At 36.9% G+C, this 19,731-nt stretch overlaps 1 long non-coding RNA gene across 1 annotated transcript; it reads right to left on the bottom strand.

Annotated features, from left to right (window-relative positions):
• Positions 1-1,882: 1,882 nt before the first annotated feature.
• Positions 1,883-19,326, bottom strand: LOC103002455 (uncharacterized). Its single transcript, XR_452307.3, has 4 exons — positions 19,191-19,326; positions 12,651-12,716; positions 5,879-5,928; positions 1,883-2,024 (listed from the first exon to the last, which is right to left on the bottom strand). It is a non-coding gene; the product is annotated as an uncharacterized LOC103002455 (long non-coding RNA).
• Positions 19,327-19,731: the final 405 nt, after the last annotated feature.

Consider the following 19,731-nt stretch of genomic DNA (forward strand, 5'->3'; position numbering starts at 1 on the left):
CTGATGGTTGTCTTTTGGTCTTGTTTATGGTTTCCTTTGCTGTGCAAAAGCTTTTAAGTTTCATTAGGTCCCATTTGTTTATTTGTGTTCTTATTTCCATTTCTCTAGGAGCTGGGTCAAAAAGGATCTTGCTGTGATTTATGTCATAGAGTGTTCTGCCTATGTTTTCCTCTAAGAGTTTGATAGTGTCTAGCCTTACACTTAGGTCTTTAATCCATTTTGAGTTTATTTTTGTGCATGGTGTCAGGGAGTGTTCTAATTTCATACTTTTACATGTATCTGTCCAATTTTCCCAGCACCACTTACTGAAGAGGCTGTCTTTTCTCCACTGTATATGCTTGCCTCCTTTATCAAAGATAAGGTGACCATATGTGTGTGGGTTTATCTCTGGGCTTTCTATCCTGTTCCATTGATCTATATTTCTGTTTTTGTGCCAGTACCAAACTGTCTTGATTACTGTAGCTTTGTAATATAGTCTGAAGTCAGGGCGCCTGATTCCCCCAGCTCCATTTTTCGTTCTCAAGATTGCTTTGGCTATTCGGGGTCTTTTGTGTTTCCATCTTCTGCTGATTTTGGGCTTTGTTTGTTCTTCTTTTTTTTAATTCTTTTAGGTGGTAGGTTAGGTTGTTTATTTCAAATTTTTCTTATTTCTTGAGGAAGGCCTGTATCGCTATGAACTTCTCTCTTAGAACTGCTTTTGCTGCCTCCCATAGACATCTGTGAAGTTGTCTCAAGGTATTTTTCGATTTCTTCTTTGATTGCATCAGTGACCCATTGGTTTTTTTTAGTAGCATGTTGTTTAGTCTCCATATGTTCTCTTTTCCCCCATTTTTCTTTTTGTAGTTGATTTCTAGTTTCATACTGTTATGGTCAGAAGAGATGCATGAAATAATTTCTATCCTCTTAAATTTGTTGAGGCTTGATTTGTGACCTAGTATGTGGTCTAACCTAGAGAATGTTCCATGTGCCTTTGAAAAGAATGTGTGTCCTGGGTTTTTTTTGGATGTAGTGTCCTGTAGATATCAATTTAGTCAAACTGGTTTACTGTGTTATTTAGGACCTCTGTTGCCTTACTGATTTTTCTATCTGGATGGTCTGGCCACTGATGTCAGTGGGGTGTTAAAGTCTCCTACTATTATTGTATTATTATCAATTTCTCCTTTTATGTCTGTTAGTATTTGCTTGATATATTTAGGTGCTCCAATATTGGGTGTGTATATGTCAATGAGTGTAATATCCTCTTCTTCTATTGATCCCTTTATCATTATATAATGCTCTTCTTTGTCTTTCTTTACGGCTTCTGTTTTAAAGTCTACTTTTTCTGATATGAGTATTGCTACCCTCACTTTCTCGTCATTTCCATTTGCATGAAATATCTTTTTCCATCTCCTTACTTTCAGTCTGTGTGTGTCTCTCACCCAAAGGTGAGTCTCTGAGCACTTATTTTTTAGAATTAGGCATAATTTACGTACAATAACATTTAGGGAATTTGTTTCCAGTTTGAAGACAATTGGACAATTGTATCCACCTGTGTAACCACCACCCAAAACAAGTTATAGAACATTCCCAGTACCCTATAAAACATTCCCATGTGGCCCATTCCAGTAAATTTCCACCTCAAGCAACCACTTTCCAATTGCTAACAGTTTAGATTAGTTTTGCCCAGTTTGGGCTTCATATAAATGGAATCATACAGTATTCATTCCTTTTTGTCTGGCTTCTTTCACTAAACAGTGTTTGGTAGCTTCATCCATGTTATAGTTGCCAAGTCTGATTGCTTTCTGTTTTCAAAAATATTATGAGGTACATGCTGGATCAAAAAATACTGAGAAATTAGAAAGTATGAAATAATAAGTTTTTTAATGATAAAAATTACCTTGAAGATCCTTCTGCCCTAATTTGCAGCCCAGCTTGTGAGTCTCCCATATGATGCTTGTGCTACCTGGAGCTCTGGCCTTTGTAGGAACATCTCCAATACAGGAACCCATCACTTCACGAGGCATCTAAAGTACCATGAGTCCATACTTTAAAAAAGATGTAAGAATACTATGTAAATTTCCCAGATTATTAGAAATGATCCTTCATAGTTTTAATGTGTGGAAAGGGCTCTAGTGAAGAAGGGAGAAAATTTCCTCAAACAAATAATATTTTGCTAAAGTTTCAGTTTTGTTTCTGAGTTGGAATATCTGCAGTCCTAAAAGAAGGACTCTGTTTCAAATTGCTTTCCTCCTGTAAAGAATTTGCAAGTCGTAATCATATTTTTTCAGTAATAGATTTCTGTATTTCTAAGGAAGCCTACATAAAAAAATCATTAATTTTACATATTTCCTATCTCCTTTATTATTTTACACAGTTGAATAAATTCCCTTCAAGCCTGATCAATGTCCTGGTCAACGCTTGGGTTGTGCTTAATCTTTCATGAAATCAATCAGATACTCTATGTTTTATTTCCTCAAGTAGCGACAGAATCAGGATTATTAACAATACCAATAGATCACACTCAGCTTTTTGGTTTCCTCAGTGTAAGTTAAGCCCTTAAAAAGAAACTCTATAAAACATTTTATTCTGGTTTTCCTATTGTTTATGATTATATTTCCATTTGACTAACTTCATAGTAAACAACAGCAATGCAAGTGATAATGGCAGGGATAAATTAATCACTGAAATTTGTCAGCCAAAGATTATCTAAGCACTTACTTTAAACTGATTTATGAAATTTGAAGAATATCTGAAAGACAGAGACTTTTAAAAATAATGTCACATTTTACTATATATATCAGAATATAGGGCATCAAATCCAGACAGTTATATCCAGCATGTGTTTCTTGAGAACAAGGACTTCTTCATCTCCTCTTCCTTTTCCTCCCTTCTCTCCACATTTTTCTTTTTTTTTTTTTTAACATCTTTATTGGAGTATAATTGCTTTACAATGGTGTGTTAGTTTCTGCTTTATAACAAAGTGAATCAGCTATACATATACATATATCCCCATATCTCCTCCCTCTTGCATCTCCCTCCCACCCTCCCTATCCCACCCCTCTAGGTGGTCACAAAGCACTAAGCTGATCTCTCTGTGCTATGTGGCTGCTTCCCACTAGCTATCTATTTTACATTTGGTAGTGTATATATGTCCATGCCACTCTCTCACTTCATCCCATCTTACCCTTGAGCCCTTCTACGTGCTAGTTTGGTACTCAAGTGTAAGTTCCATGTCTGTCTGTTCTCTGAGTAAGATTTCTTACCTAAGTATACAGAGTTGATGATGACAGACATAGGAGGAAGCTTGGCTTCTGTCTCGACTTCTCTCTCCACATAACCAAGTCAATTACATTTTGGCTGCTAAGGCTGTTGCCTCTTCCCAGCTCCACCACTCCTGTTTTTTTCTAGACTCTAAATGAATTTGTACAATTTGTTCCTAAACTGGTCTCCATAACCTGACTCCTAACAATACATCCTCCACATGGTCCCCAGAAGAGCTTTTTATAACTCAGACCTGACCATGTCACCTTCCTGCTTGAACCAGGCAATGGTCCCCCATGATCTCAGGTGAAAAACTAAAATCTTGGCTTAGCCTATAAGGCCCTGTAAAACCTTACCGTTTTCCAGCTCTCCACCTGCATTTTCCACCTGCTCACTGTAGCAACTCAAGGCTGCTCAGGTACATAAGAGTCCAGTCTCTGAATGTATTTGTGCCTGCCTTTTTGTTGCTGTTGTTTGTTTTCATCCTGAAAGCCCATCACCCTGTCTGCACCTGGCTGATCACTATTACATTACCTTGGACTTCCAGGACCTCCCCTCCAGCCCTCATCTTTGGTCAGGTTAGGCACACACAGTAACCTGGGCCCGCCTCTACCTCACCCCTAACCATTAATATTATCTGCATCTCCTTAGATGACATTAGCACCTGATTCTTAGTCTTCTGCTGCCCCTAGCCCAAACTGTCCTTTTATCACAATGACTCTGTGTGGTTGATCAATTCAATAACTTATCTTCAAAATTCACTGACCTCTTCCACTCTGTTTTAGCAGCTCATTCCCAAGATTTTTTTAATATAATCATCGCCTAGAGCTCACCCCACTCTGAAATCTTAAACTTTATTATATCAGTGTCCAAGTAAAACCTTCAATGCCTTCGTCCCTTTCACTCCCTTATTCTCATTACATCTTCATGACCGCTCTTACTTTGGCTGCAACTTTTCTAACAGTCTACCCACACTCTGACTTTGCATGCTCCTCCACCAAAGACTATTTTATACTCATTCAATCTACTCCAACACAACACAAATTCATCAGTTTTCAATTAAGACTAGGCCCCCCTAGTCTTTTAATGAAGACTAGGTTTCACTAAAATCATGGAGCAAAGATCACTAATCCCCTCTTGATTAACAAATCCAATGGACTCTTGTCATTCCTGATATTTCTTCATCTTTCCATGGCATTTGCCTCCACTAATTTCTTTCTTGGTTTCTTTGTCACTGACATCCCCTGGTCAACCTGGTTTGTCTTCCCAGTCTTCTTTATGCATTTATTGTTCCAGGGGGCAGTCTTCAGCCCTCCTCTCTCGCAGGCCATTTCCACACTCCAATGGCTTCAACTATGATTCATATACTGATGACCCCAAACTCTCTGCCTTTAGCTCAGCTTTCTCTCCTATATACCAGTGCCCCATGAACTTCATCACAAGAAACTCAAGCCCACGAAATCCAAAATTGAGCCTGTTGTCACTGCCCTAAAATGTTATCTTCCTCTTACATTTTTGTTGTTATTAATAAACTCAATTTCTCTCCACTCACTAACTCAAGCCAAAAATGCAAGAGTCTTCACAAATCTCTTGGTTTTCTCATTCCCCACATTAAAATAGGAATCAAGTTCTTTCTCTCCTATCTTATTCACGTCTCATATTGTCCCTTATCCATTCCCATCACTGTGTGTTGTTCAAACCCCACCATCTCTTACAATAGTCCCTCCAGGCTGACCTCTCTACCCCCAGCCTCACGGTCTTCCAGCCCATTTTTCTCATTGCAGTCAGAGGGAGCTTCCTAAATGCAAATCTCATCTCATTAGGCTCCTAGATCTCAACTTTCTATAGCTGTGGCTTCTACATGTGGTTGCACGTTAACATCGCCTAGTGAGATATTTTTAAAATATCACTCCTACAGATTCAGAGAGAACCGGTTGTGAACAGGATTGGGATGATGGCATTTTTTAAAAGTCCCAAGTGATTCTACTATAAAACCGAAGAGCAATGATTCTACAGAATAAACCCAAAAGCCCTACTTCTTGCTCCATTTTCATATTTTCTGCCTCTATTCATTCTATACACAGCTGTATAGAGTGATCCTTCTCCACTGTCTCTGCTACCTCGGCTTCCTCTGCCTAGAACTCCTTTTCATAGCAAGTCAAGACTCTAGTCATGTTATGGGCTGAATTGTGTCCCCTAGATTTATATGTTGAAGGCCTAATTCCCAGTATTTCAGAATGTGACTGCATTTGGAGACAGGGCCATTAAGGAGGTTGAAATGAGGCCCTCGGGGGGGCTCTAATCCAATCTGACTGATGTCTTTAAAAGAAGAGGAAATTTGTACACACAGAGAGACATCAGGGATACATACACACACACACACACACACACACAGGGAAGACCATGTGAGGACACGACTGAGAAGGCAGCATCTGCAAGCCAGGAGAGAGGCCTCAGTTGAAGGAGCCACCTCTGTGTGGGGCAGTGCAGTCATTGTGACAGAAGCAAAAAGTGGGCATGGCAAACAGTAGGCTGACTCTGAAAACTTCTGCTTAGAAGTGACAGTTAGAATAACAACAGTTATTCTCATCTCTGACTTGACCCTCCCCAAATAGGAATACAGTCTCGACCCATGTACCTGGTAATCAGACTTCCAGCAGCCTCAATTTTCGGTATCTACCTGTGAACCTGAAAATAATTTTAAAAACCATGTGAGAAGCTTTGGAGTACCAAGGAAAAGAGTTACTATCAAGCACATGCCTTTTATTCATTGATGGAGTGTAGCACCTTACATAAAGCCTTAGCTAAGGCCCACTAGCAGAAAAGAGTGTCTAAAATATTTAATGTAGAGACAAATATTACAGGCATACCTTGGAGATACTGCAGGTTCAGTCCCAGACCACTGCAATAAAGTGAACCTCACAATAAAGCGAGTCACATGAATTTTTTGGTTTCCCAGTGTGTATAAAAGTTACATTTATGCTATCCTGTAGTCTATCAAGTGTGCAATAGCGTTATGTCTAAAACACGTACGTATCTTAATTAAAACATACGGTATTGCTAAAAAGTGTCAAAATAGTAACATCAAAGATCACTGATCACAGATTACGATAACAAATACAATAATAATGAAAAGGTTTGAAATATCACAGGAATTATCAAAATGTGACACAGAGACATGAAGTGCGCATATGCTGCTGGAAAAATGGAAGCAGTGTTGCCACAAACCTTCAATTTGTGGAAAACACAAATCCGCGAAGCACAAGAAAGTGAGGTCTGCCTGTATAGTGCAATTAGGTAGCAGATGTTCAGAATTAGAGAATTTAGATGAAGAAATTTTAAAGATCATCTTCTCCTGTGCTTTTATTTACAAATATATATATACATAAAATTAAGGACCAGAGTGGTAAAAGACCTCCAGATCACCTTTCTGTGAACCAAGACTGGATCTCTGGTTGTCCTGACCCTGTGTTCCAGAGACCTTTCCATACACACTTCTGGCATCTCATATCCTAATTCTGGATTGGAATATTTAAGAAGCCAAGGATCTGAGTCATTCCGTTTAAATAAATCTCCACTGGAGAGGTTGAAATTAAAGAAAAATCTGTTCCTGTTGTGAGGCTTGCAGTATCTGGGGAACTGACTTCTCTGGAACAATGTGTTCCCTGATGCTGATGAATAAATGAGGCCTCATTGTTCATAGTTTATTTACAAATGAATCTATAGAAGCATAAAATTTAGAACTGTTCTCGATTAGTTATTCTTTCATGTTTACTCACTCAAGTATTAAATCTTCCACAATCATGAATTTCCTTGGGGAACAAGTCTTCTGGTTTTGATAGTTCCCACTATTGAAAAGTTTTTTATTGATATTTGACCTATTTTTTTCCCATACTTTTATCCCACTTATCCTACTTATCCTGTTTAGATCAGGCCACATCATCTTCCCCAAGTGCTTATGCTTTTCATATATGTTATGACTCATCCAAATTATCATTTAGTCGGGCTCTCCATGTGCATTGCTTTAGTGTTGTTATGGACCTTACTCTCTTTACTAGAATAAATCTCTCGTAATGAGATACAAAGCCCCGGGAATATCACCATACTTGCAGAGAGAGGGGCTAACTGTCCTTGTGTCTTTGTTATTAAGTGTAATATGAGGCGCCTATGCTAAAAAAAAAAAAAAAAAAGTTTTTCCTTTCACATCACCTAGTACACTTCTGTTAATGTTTAGCCCACTAATTTCTATGTGTTTTTTCCTGTTAATTAGATTCCAACTAATAATAGGTTTTATTCTTCAGATCGCATTTAACCAAAGAAATAAGTCAGCGTATCCATCAGTATTCCTATTTAGTGGCTTCCGTTATTCTTCATTTCCTCACCCGCTAATTGGAGAGAAGAGCCTGGCGCCATACCTTGCACAAAGTAGATACGTAATTATTAGCTTTGTTCCTCCTATCATTCCCGCTTCTACTCCCACCAGTGCCTTTTTCTTCCTTAGATACCCCATGAGCTACCTACGCTCTGCCTTTAACCCTAAGGCTTCTGTTGATCGACGCTACAGCTTTCATTAGCACCTTCCCTGGATCATGTCATTATTTCCTTTTGTTTACAGAATTTCAGCCCTGTTTTCCAGCTAAGTGCAGCTTCTCTGTTCCTAACAGAAAATAAATTCTTTTTGTCAGTAAATCTCAGGAGACCATATTATGTCCTTTACTAAAATTCCAATATAACATCTGCTGAATCTTACAGTTCAAGCCAAAAAGAAGTTATTAAGCTTGTATAGTTTGATTTGTTTTTTGTAAACGCTGGTTATATACTGCTAATCACTTGTATTCTAATAGGTGTTCAATTTACCATCATATAATCTATTCCTTCTAGAACATGGATGCAAGTCTATTTTAAAATAACATGACGTTTTTATAATTATAAAAGTGGTACTAGCTCATTGTACAAACTCTGAAAAGTCAGGTGAAGTACAAAGAAAAAAGAAAAAGAATGCCTGCAGTTATTGATACATTGCAGAGATAACTCTCTTAACATTTTAGTGTATTTTGCTCACATACATTTTACCCAAGTTGAATATATGAAACTATGCGCCTATTTCTTTTCTTATAAAACAATACAGTAAACTTTAATGAGTACTATATTGTTTTCATTTTTTCTTTCCTCAACTTTCCACAATTAAATTTTTTCCATATAAGTCAACAAATATTAACCTCCTAAATACAGCATAAATTTAAATCATAACTCAACAGCCAATGTAAGCACATACTGTAGCTCAGTGGACTTCAAAAGAAGTCATTACAAATTTTAAACAAATATGATTTGGGTTTTTTTATTTTCTAAAATTTCTGCTTTTCATTAGGGGCTGACTTTGAAACTCATCATTACATTCTAATGATTCTCAATTTCTCCATTGCCTTTCTCTTGTTATAAATCACCAAGTGGTAATAAATAATAGAAAATCCAAAATTGGCTGACATAAGGGACAATTTTGTTTTCACTGTCTTTCCGTGGACAAACTTGCACTAATTTTCTTTACTTCTAATACAAAGATCCTCTTAATCTTGCAACAATCCATCCATATTTTGGTTTGGCTTTAATCTTCACCTTCCTTTCTTATTCCCATCCCCCCCCCAGTTCCTTTGTAATGAGTTTTTATTATGTTGAGCATGATTGTTCATCATTGATAGAAAGTTTTCCTAGTATTTTCAGACTTTCAGTGAATTCCAACTAGGTTGACTGAATACAGATGCTGCTTCTTTTTTATGACTCACCAAATTGGCCTATGAATAAATCCGAGACATTCTTGAGAGGTTATATTTTAGCTTTGGAATGATTAGCAAGCTCACAGACAGATGGGTAGTTCTAATTTGCCAGGAGTGCCTACATTTTTTCAAGATTTAGTATGTCTACTTGCAGGGGAAGAAGGCTGTTCCACTTTTCCTTGGGTTGTAGTTTCTGAGACAGATGCCCATTCAGACACTTCGTTGTTGGGCATTTGAAGAGTTCACTGCTGCAACCCTTCCTATCCTACAGTGCTGCACCTACACTCCTTAACGCTCTCCTTCCAGCTGGGAGGATCCTACCACACTTTGAGATTCATGAGCACAGTGACTGGATTTGGTTCTTTTCCGAATCCCCAGTGTCTGATCCAATGCTTGGCACCTAATTGACACTTGAGTTGAAATGATCAATCAGATATGGTAAAGCTCATTCCGTATCAATCTCCTTTATTCTGTACAAATCATTTCAAATGACTAACCTAAACATCATTACACAAAAGTCAACAATACAGTGTTGTGATTAAACTAATGGGCTTGGGAAGTAGTCTGTCTAGATTAGATTCCCAGCTCTACCACTTACTTGCTTTGTGAACTTGAACAGATGACTAAATTGCCTCAAATCTTCTGTCTACAAAATGGGAATGATCCTAATACCTAAATGACAGGATTGCAATTAGATGCGCATTTTTCAGGACAGTACCTTGCACATAGTACTTGTTCAATGCATACTAACAGCAATTATGGGTATGGAAGGTCTCTGATGGAACACAAGGGAGCACTCATTTACACTGGACTGTATTAGTGTAAATCAGTATAGTCTTAAGTGTGATGGAAATGAAAAGAAGAACATAAGCGTCTCAAAAATACTTCTGGGCATATAAATTTTGATCTAAGAGGAAATGCTGAAGGAGTTCCTTTCTGGATAAGAAAGCACAGGGAGATCACACACAATAAAACAATGTCATCAGCACTTGTTTGATTAAATTCCATCTCTGGAATCCTCTTTCATTGTATCTCAAGCCTAAGTCCAGTCTCCCCAACAAGAGTATAAGTTCCTTGGGTGTCAAGTCTGGGTCATAAATTTCTGGGTGACACAAAGAGCGGGTTGGGTTAATAAATAAAAAACAAATGGATTACTCTTACAACTTTGTTAGATTGTTTCCATATATCAGTCCTATTAACTTGAAAAATAAAAAGTGAATTGAAAGATTAACTTTATTATCAATTTAGCCCCAGTGTTTCCTTTCAACCTCGTATGAACTCACTGGCCATCCTCCTCCTCCAGCAATGCACTAATCCCCTATTTGTAGACTCTTCTGACCCTTTGGTTTCAGTTCCCACTTTCTTTACCTGGAAGTTAAAGAAACCAACAGCTACTGTTGTGTTTTTAAAATCTTCAAAAGCAGGAGAGAATGCCAGCTCACTGAGAACAGAAGGGGTGGTCTACTCTTCGAGCACCAATGTTTAAGCTTAGGTGCCCCCAGGATTTGTGATATCTGAGAACAGTGAGTAGCCTCCTTGAATGAATATGCTTGTTTCAATAAATCACTGTGGAAGAAATAAACTAATTTCCTAGTTTAAAGAGGCCAGTGTCTCCTGAAATACTATTGTTTTTGTAAAACTGGGAACTAAGACAATATTTTTTTAGACAAATGTCTGATTTGGTGGTTCTGGGTAAGATGTGTTGTCACTAAAGGTTTGGTGAACCAGCAGTTCTGTCTTCATCAAGAATGGCAAGATAAAAGATAGCAGAGGAGGTGGGTTTGGATATATTGGGTTGGCCAAAAAGTTCGTTCGGGTTTTTCATGCCACCTTATTTCGGAAGAACCCAAACGAACTTTTTGGCCAACCCAATAATAAATTAAACTTAAACCGTAAGGTTTAAAGCAGATTTCTAAGGTGACCAGGGTAGCCTCTCCTCTGGAGAGCTTTAGTGGGCTCAGTCAGGGGCTTTTGAAACGGTTTTCCTTTGATTCAACAAAGATGTTTGGTTATTTTGGACAATAATTTGTTACCCATCCCCCTTTCCCCTTTAATTTGTCTATTGTCAAATAAAGTCATCTTTTTTTTGATAGCTGGAATTCAGGAGGCATTGACATCTTGTGATGTGAGTTAAACTCTTTTGTGGTCACTGCCCCCATTACCTGGCCTCAAGCCAGCCTGAAGTCCCCTCTGATGTATAAATCTCCTTTGCTAATCTGGCATTTATTTGGCCCCTTTCTGTTCATCATGAATCTCCCTAACTTGTGAATCCATGCTCTCCTTAGTAGTCATTCATCAGAAGGATCCATTTTATCTCCTCAAAGAAATCAGATTCATATTTTTCTGTTATAAAAAACAGTCATCCAGGGCTTCCTTGGTGGCGCAGTGGTTGAGAATCTGCCTGCCAATGCAGGGGACACGGGTTCGAGCCCTGGTCTGGGAAGATCCCACATGCCGCGGAGCGGCTGGGCCCGTGAGCCACAATTACTGAGCCTGCGCGTCTGGAGCCTGTGCTCCGCAACAAGAGAGGCCGCGATAATGAGAGGCCCGCGCGCCGCGATGAAGAGTGGCCCCCGCTTGCCGCAACTAGAGAAAGCCCTCGCACAGAAACGAGGACCCAACACAGCCAAAAATAAATAAATAAATAAACAAAGTAAACAATGCGTTTAAAAAAAAAAAAAACATTTATAAAAAAAAAAAACAAAACAAAAAAACAGTCATCCAGATGAAAGGGCCATTGATCGTTAAACACTGAAGCACCTGCCAAGGGAAGGTATGGCTTTTGCTCCAGAGAAACTCCTCAGGTCCCAGAGCCATATGTGGGGTGACTTACAGAGTCCTGTCACAAGGCAGGGTTAGGCAGGGCCTTCGTGAGCAGCGGTGTTCAAGCTTCAGAGCCTCAGAGCTCACTCTAGAGATGAGTAACTTCAGGGCCAGAAAGGGACCATGAGTACGAAGGCAGGACTTCGCTTCGAATTCTACAACGCTTTGCAATAGTAAGTCCAGGAACACTGGCTGAGATTAAACCCACGCTGAGTCAAACAAATTGACTCCATTGGACAAAGATGCTGAAACATCATGCTCCCCTTGTTCTACTTTGTCCCTGCCTCTTCCACATGGCTCCCCAATGTGGACTGGTGGCTTTTCGGTTAGTACACATTTCTCGAAATCTGAACCCTGATCTTTATAAATTCTGCCTAAATATATGCACATGTGTTTTTCTAGCTATAACATTTACATAATGTTGAAGAAGCAAAATAATATTATCCATTCACTTTTGTTTCTCAATTTTCAGAAAGTTTGTATTTCTTCCCTCTAAGTTTGGACTATGTGAACAGGTCATTCCCAGAGTAAAGCATTCAGGCAGATGTTTCCTTCAGGGGCAGACTGCGTAGGAGGAAATCTCTTTGATTCTTTTCTCTCTCTTTCTCTCTCTTACCCTCTTCTGCTTCTTTCATACCCTCTCCTGTTTCTTCTCACCTTTTCTTCACAGCATATGAGAAATGAGGATTCAGCAGTCACCCTTCAATATAGACAATATAAAATCTAAACAAGATAACCCAGGCCCTACAGAGGAAACAAAAGTGAGCTCTATAAAACATGAAGAAATGGAATATGCAACATAAACACAGAACAAACCTTGTTTCTCCAGAAACTGGTCTTCTTTAGCTATGGGCGGTAGGTCTTGCTTCCTGGAGATGACCACTGTAAAATGGATAAAAACACACCCGTGAAACAGATAATCAAGTTAATCTTTTGACCCTAATCCTATTATTTTAATCTTTAAAAAAGAAAACAAAGGCTATTCATTATTGTTAAGTCAGAAAACATTCTAGTGTGATTCACGTTTTATCCCACTTTTTCTTTCTAAGAGGCCAAACAGCAATAATTAAGAACATACAAGTGCCAAATAGGGCAAAGAATAAGGAATCCTTTCTGCAGAACTGGAAAAACCTGTATTTGATTTACATAAGGACCCTTTCTTTTTTCTTCATTTTAGTTAAATATACCAGTTTCAAAAAGCGTTCCCCATGACATCGATTTTGCCACTACAAAAGAAAAGTAGAAGGATTAAAGGTACTCTGTTGGGTATTTATTGTTATAATAATTAATAATAATAATAATAATTATATGAAGGTTTGGTTCTTAGGAAACAAGACGATTATCAAGGCTCTTTTCCAAAGACCTTGATTTTGAGGAGTGAGTAAGGAAGATTGCTGAACATCTTGTCTTTCTATCTTTCATATAGACTGCTCCATTGTTTATTAGTACAATGCAGAAATGATGCATCCTTCCTACTTTGTTTCCCTAAAAAGAATTCAATTGTACTATAAGTCTTATAAAATAGTAGAATCACTTAATATATATTTCTTCTATATTTGCTTATATGTGTGAAAAATTTCTCTATAAACATTTAAGAGATTAACTTTGACTCTCCCATTTGGCTTCAAGTCCCCTGAAGTTAAAAATGTGCTATTTATTTTGATGGAACAGGACATAAAATTGGTAAGCCTTCTCCGTTTGTCACTCACAATTTTCTTTTTTTCTCTCCTAAATTTATGAGGTCTTTATATCCACTCTGTTTTCTTTCCTTTTTCCTTATAGTTCCTCTTCCAACAGTGTTTGCTTTTTACCAGTCCCTGAAGAGTTTCTGTTGTCATCATTTAACATTTGAATGGCAGTAATATTTTACAAAATGCTTTACAATTGCTTTTTACAAGTTATTCTCATGCCTTCAATAACTCTTAGGTTATTATTTGCAGTCCAGAGTTTTGCTGTTATTTGTAAGCACACAGGCATTCCTCTTGACGCAGCCTTTTCCAGTAGGTTTGGAAACCTTTCATTGGAAATCGTGTTCAGTGTTTTTTTTTTTTATGTTCAGTCTTAAGCTGCACAGGTTTTGAATATATTAGTTGTAGGAGCCTTAAAACTTTCTTGTGGTTTTTTGTTCTTAAATAGGAAATGCCATTTTAGATCAAAAGGAAAGTATTTTATTTTGTCTCTTCAGACTCTCTGAAACATAGAAGAATATGGGGTAATTTGATGCACACAATATTGAACCTGGAAAATCCTCAAATAGTAGATGAGATAAAAAGTACAGAAGTCCTAAGAAATACGAGTTATTGGAATACATATTTAAAACTTCAGACCAATTCCTGGATGGGATTTTAAAACAGCATATTTTTTAAAAGATTCTTTGTGTCTCCACAGTTAACAGAAATTCTGATCTGTATCACCACTCAGTTAAAGAATTTAGTATGAATGTTGATTTATTGATGTACGTTATTTTAAGAGTATATTCATGCTTCTTCCCTTCCTGTTCCCAGATAGTCCCCAGAAGAGTGAAGCTTTGAAGCGATTTTCCCAAATACCAAACTCTCTCAAGTTCTGTAAGATTCAGTCATTGACTACAACTTCAGACAACTTCTATACGTGGTCTTTATAAGAAACCACAACTAATGCCCATACAGGTTTCCACCATTACCGCATTGGGAGCCCCATTAGGGAAATGTGGCAGAGGATGGGTGTGCTGCTTTCTGGAGTGTCTTTACACTCTGATGTCTGAGGAGACCACACGCTCCTTTAAATCTCCTAAGAAACAACTTGAGCTAAAGTCACATTTGAGCTAATGTCAAGTCACACTTTTCTCCTTGGTAATATTTTTGACTTTTGGGTTATCTTGTTCTTTTCATTGCTCTACTGTACTTTGTCTAACAATCAGTTAAATTCATTCCCCTAGGGCAGTTATTCCCAAGCTTTTTCATATCAAGTCACATATAAAATGATTGTATTTGTACAGCACATCAGAGTAAACTGGGGAGGATTTTGGAGGTTTCTATATGGCACTTGGCACTTATATACAAAAAAAATATGGTATTTTCTTTACCTGATATAGATATGCTAAGAAAAGCAAACCACAAATGCTAGGGAGAATATTACATGCTGAGTTTGTATACAATTTCCAAATAAAATCTTTTCACATTTTAAAATGAGAAATTGGAGCTTGCTTTAGCATAATAGCATTTTATGATACAGTTTTATGGCTTGCTGGCCACACATACATCCTAATCAAGATTTCTTTAATGATGATCTTTTCACATTCTTGATAGAAATCATCTGTGAGAAACTTTGCTCACAGGAGTAGGAGGTAGCAAATAGCAAAAAAATATTTATTACTTTTTCTCCTTTTGACAGACTCCTTCATACCATTTAGCACAATTCAAACAATGCAAACTCTTTAAACATCAATGGTATATCAATGTTTTAAATATAACAACTCTTCCTTTTCCTTCATTGATAAATATAATATTTGAATTTCTTGTTATACAAAAACAAATTTCAAATCCAATCGGTATTTTTAAAAATCAAGTATTTCAAATACTGATGAAGATTTTCCTCAACAATACACAAATGTTACTTGGTCTTAGTAAGTTTTTGTAAATACGCAAATTATTGTATTGACTACACATCCCTTGCAAATTATTTTAATCTCAATTTACTAAAGTTGAAATTTTTGCTTTGTCATTACATATTAATACATTTTCCATAACCTTTGCAAATTTCCATCAAATAAGCTATTTTGAAGCCAAAACCTATACTTCAGCATATCTGCAAAGTGAAAAATGTCCAATTTTTTTTCAATTTCTCTTTTAGTTTATAAACTGTTGACAAAACTCTTTCTTTGGACAGCCAATGCAATTAAATATGAACCAGCAGAAAGTGGTATTCTGATGGTATTTTTTGCAAAAATCTGAAAATAGATAGGACTGTGGCTGCTTGGATTTTATTAGATTATCATTTTGATAATATGTGTAATTCAGATCTATAGACTGACATTTATATCTGAGAGCACCTGTATAAATAAGACATTACTTAGTCTCTGGAGGTTCAGAAGGAATTCTTGATGTAAAGCCTTCTTGCGGTGCTACCATAATATATTACTTCTTTCTTTTTTTTTTAATATAGATTTATTTTATTTATTTATTTGTTTGTTTGTTTTTTGGCTGTGTTGGGTCTTCGTTGCTGCACGTGCTTTCTCTAGTTGCGGCGAGCGGGGGCTACTCTTTGTTGTGGTGCGCGGGCTTCTCGTGGCGGTGGCTTCTCTTGTTGCGGAGCACGGGCTCTAGGCACACAGGCTTCAGCAGTTGTGGCTCGCAGGCTCTAGAGCACAGGCTCAGTAGTTGTGGCGCACGGGCTTAGTTGCTCCGCGGCATGTGGGATCTTCCTGGAACAGGGCTCGAACCCGTGTCCCCTGCATTGGCAGGCAGATTCTTAACCACTGCGCCATCAGGGAAGCCCATATTACTTATTTCTAATGACTGTTGCAACTCCAGTAATTTGTTAGGAAATTTTCTTGCAGAGTAAATATGGTTCTCCCAAGTATTTTTCTTTAGGGCTCTGACAAGCATTATTACTATTACTCAGCAATGAAAACTTTTTTTGACTTATAATCGTCTGGGTCAATGTTTTCTCTGTCACCTGACATGTTATCAATGAATCTACAAATATTATTATTTAAAAATAGGCCCTTTTGGATTTCTTTTCCAGCTAGCTCCACTTGATGTACGAATATGTCTCATGCCGTGTGGTGAAAAGAACAATTCTGTGATAATGTGAGAAAGTTTGACTTTGGTTGTTAATTATGCCACCTCGGAAGGAGGTTTTTTGATTTCAACATGCTGCCATTTTTAGAATTAATCTCTTTGTAAAAATCATGTTTCTTATTTTGTACCTTAAAAAGTTCAAATTGTTTTCTGTGTCTAATGACTCTTTTATTGTGAGATGTCAGTGTTTTGTTTAATTGGCATCATTATTTCATTTGATAATTTTTCTATGTAAATAAGACATTTAGGCTGAGAAAGAGAAAACTTATGAAAGCATATGAATCTGTATCTGAAATAATCATTTTATTATTGATTTTGTAACTTATACTTTTTATTTGGACTACTAGGTTTGTCTTGTATACATATGAAGATATATGTACTTTGTTGTGTATTTGCTATGAAAATAAATACCTGTAAAAAGTAATCCTATTTAAATATAAAGTTCTTGACTGTAGGCCTTTATGATTCATGTTTAATTTTTTTTCCAAATGCATTTTTAGGTTGTCTACATTTTCAGGAAATTTTTAAAATATCACGTGAAAACTGAGTCAATTTCAAGTAGTGAAACATTCATTTCTATTTAATTCAATAATTAAAATTCTAAAAATTAAAAAGTACAAATAGCACTTTACTCTAATATGACAAAATATTTTTGAGTTTGATTTTCTGAAGCTGTAAATTTTACAGTCCCCTTAAAAATTGATTTGATAGAATTACTTTTAATGATTATTTTTTTAAACACTGGGTTTTTTTCTAAATTTCTAAAAGCAGAAAATAATTCATTGTGAAATCCACTTAAAAATCAGGTCTCAGCCAATTAACACCAAAAGCTAATGAAAATATTTTTAAAAAGAGAATTAAGAAAATTAACAAAATTACTTTATCCCTTCCTTGACCTTCTGCTTAGTTACCCTGAGCTACAGAGAATTTTGTTGGTTCTATTTTTCGTAAGTAGAAAATTCTAAAATCCCTTTTGGGAACCATCATGGTATTAAATAATTGAGAATTATTTCTTACATAATTGAGATTATCAATTTTCTCCTTGTTTGTTTCTTTAACCACTCCACTTCCTTCCCTCTTCTCACTGCCATCACCCAGGGTCAAGTATTCAAAAACTTCCATGTTGTTTCTGAATCCAAGGACACTCCCTGGGCCAAGCCGTCCTATGCACAGCTAGCAGTTTGGTGTGAAATCTGATTATGGGGCAACTCTGCCCTGGTTGTCCCTAGAGCCAGCTCCACACTCAGTGTGGCATTCAGGACCCTCCACAGCGTGGGTCCAGTTTGCCTTTCTAATCTGGCTTCTTGTTCCTCCACTTCTGCATTCTACACAGTTAAGCTCAGTGGCCTTTGTTAGAATCCTTGTAGGAAGAGTGCAACCAATAACTAGCAAGTGATATGGGGAGCTAGTTCTAAGTGGAGGTACTAACATCAGGAGAACTTGGGCCAATTTCAGTGATCCTAACATGTCCTTACCTAGCCAGTCTAGAGCCACTTGGAATACTTTGTCCCCATAGCAATCTCTGAAGGGATGTACTAACAGTTAATTTCAAATAACTTCTTTCAGGAAGTCCCATCTGATCAACCACCCAGGCATCATACTTTTTCTTTGCTTCATAGAACAATGTATTTTGCCATTTATTGAACTCTGCTATAGCTGTTTTGGTTTCCTTGGTTTATCTCCAACTATATATTTTTGCTATACCAAGGTAGAACCCTTAATGTATTGCTTTATGTATGTCACATGGTCCCTGAAATAATCTTTTTCGTAAAAGGAGCTTTACCAATACTTACTGAATCAAAACAAATGTGTTTATAAAACCTATTCAAATGTTGATATATTTTATTAATACAACTCACCACATTTGAGGCAGTTTATCTGTCAAGAAGATGGTATTTAAAGTGACTGGGGTTTCTCAGAAGCCATAAGAGGGTAAAGTCACCTCCTTCTTTTTTGGAGAAAATATCTGGTATTCCATAAGTTTAATAACAATAATGTTAACATTTAGAGAGAGAACAGCAACTCCTTTATTCTCCAAATAAGTGTGAATATATTTAATGACAGTGACAATTCTCTATTACAAAATTCAAAAAGAGATCAGAGTTTGCATGCAAACCAGTTTTATATGTATCAAGTGCAGGAAAACGTGTGAAGTAGTCAGTCATTAAAGGTACATTCTGAATCACAATCAAAATGCTCAACAATCTTCTATGAAGAAGGTAAAAAAGTGCACTCTAGAAATTAATAATTGTTTTATTCCTGATACTTAATACTGATTTTGAATACATATAAATACAATGGTTGCAAATAACATTTTTGACTTGCACAATCATATCTAATTAGTTGCTTATTATAAGGAGTAGGAAAGCCAAGTAGATGGAGCAAGTTTGTATTGTTTTGCAGTAATGATGCTATATTTATGGTTTCAAGGTTTTTTTACTTTATTAGGATGTTTATAAATGAGTTCACCACTTAATATTGTACTTTGTTCTATCATCTGAGCCCCCTGGAAAATAAAATAAAATAAAAGTAAAATAATACAAGATAAAATAAAATAAAATAAACACACACTTACCTTCGGAGAAACTTTGTTTCCCTTCCTGCAGTCAAAAGTACTAGCATATAGGCTTCCTAAAATAATCTCCAAGAATATTTGTATGATCAGACTTGTTGAGAAGTTTTGTGGCAAATCAGGCTGTAATCCTTTGATACCACTGGACTGAAAAAAAGGTTTGTCTTATTGAAGAAGGGAAATAAAAATCATTTTTAAGGATAGTTTGTAAAAGATTTAGATTCACAGACCATGAAAGCTGGAAAGGACCTAAGTAGCATAACTCCTCATTTATTTCAGAGAAGGAAATGAGGCACAAAGAAGTTTCACCAAATGACTATTTTAACGACAAGCCTCATGGATGAGAGAGAGAGATGTAAGAATGTAGGTGTCCTGAGTCCTGGTGCAGTGTTCTCCCCACCGTTCTCACTTTACTTCTGCTAATGACATTCTAGTTTTATCTGTAAGGCTTGGGAGCATGAGTATGCCACACTGTCTTTTACAAAACTAAGAAAACTTCAGCCAGATGAGCACCTCTCCAGTTAGCTGCTCTTATATCTTTAAT

Source organism: Balaenoptera acutorostrata, chromosome 14 (assembly GCF_949987535.1).
Source record: "Balaenoptera acutorostrata chromosome 14, mBalAcu1.1, whole genome shotgun sequence".
Classification (NCBI taxonomy): Eukaryota; Metazoa; Chordata; class Mammalia; order Artiodactyla; family Balaenopteridae; genus Balaenoptera; species Balaenoptera acutorostrata.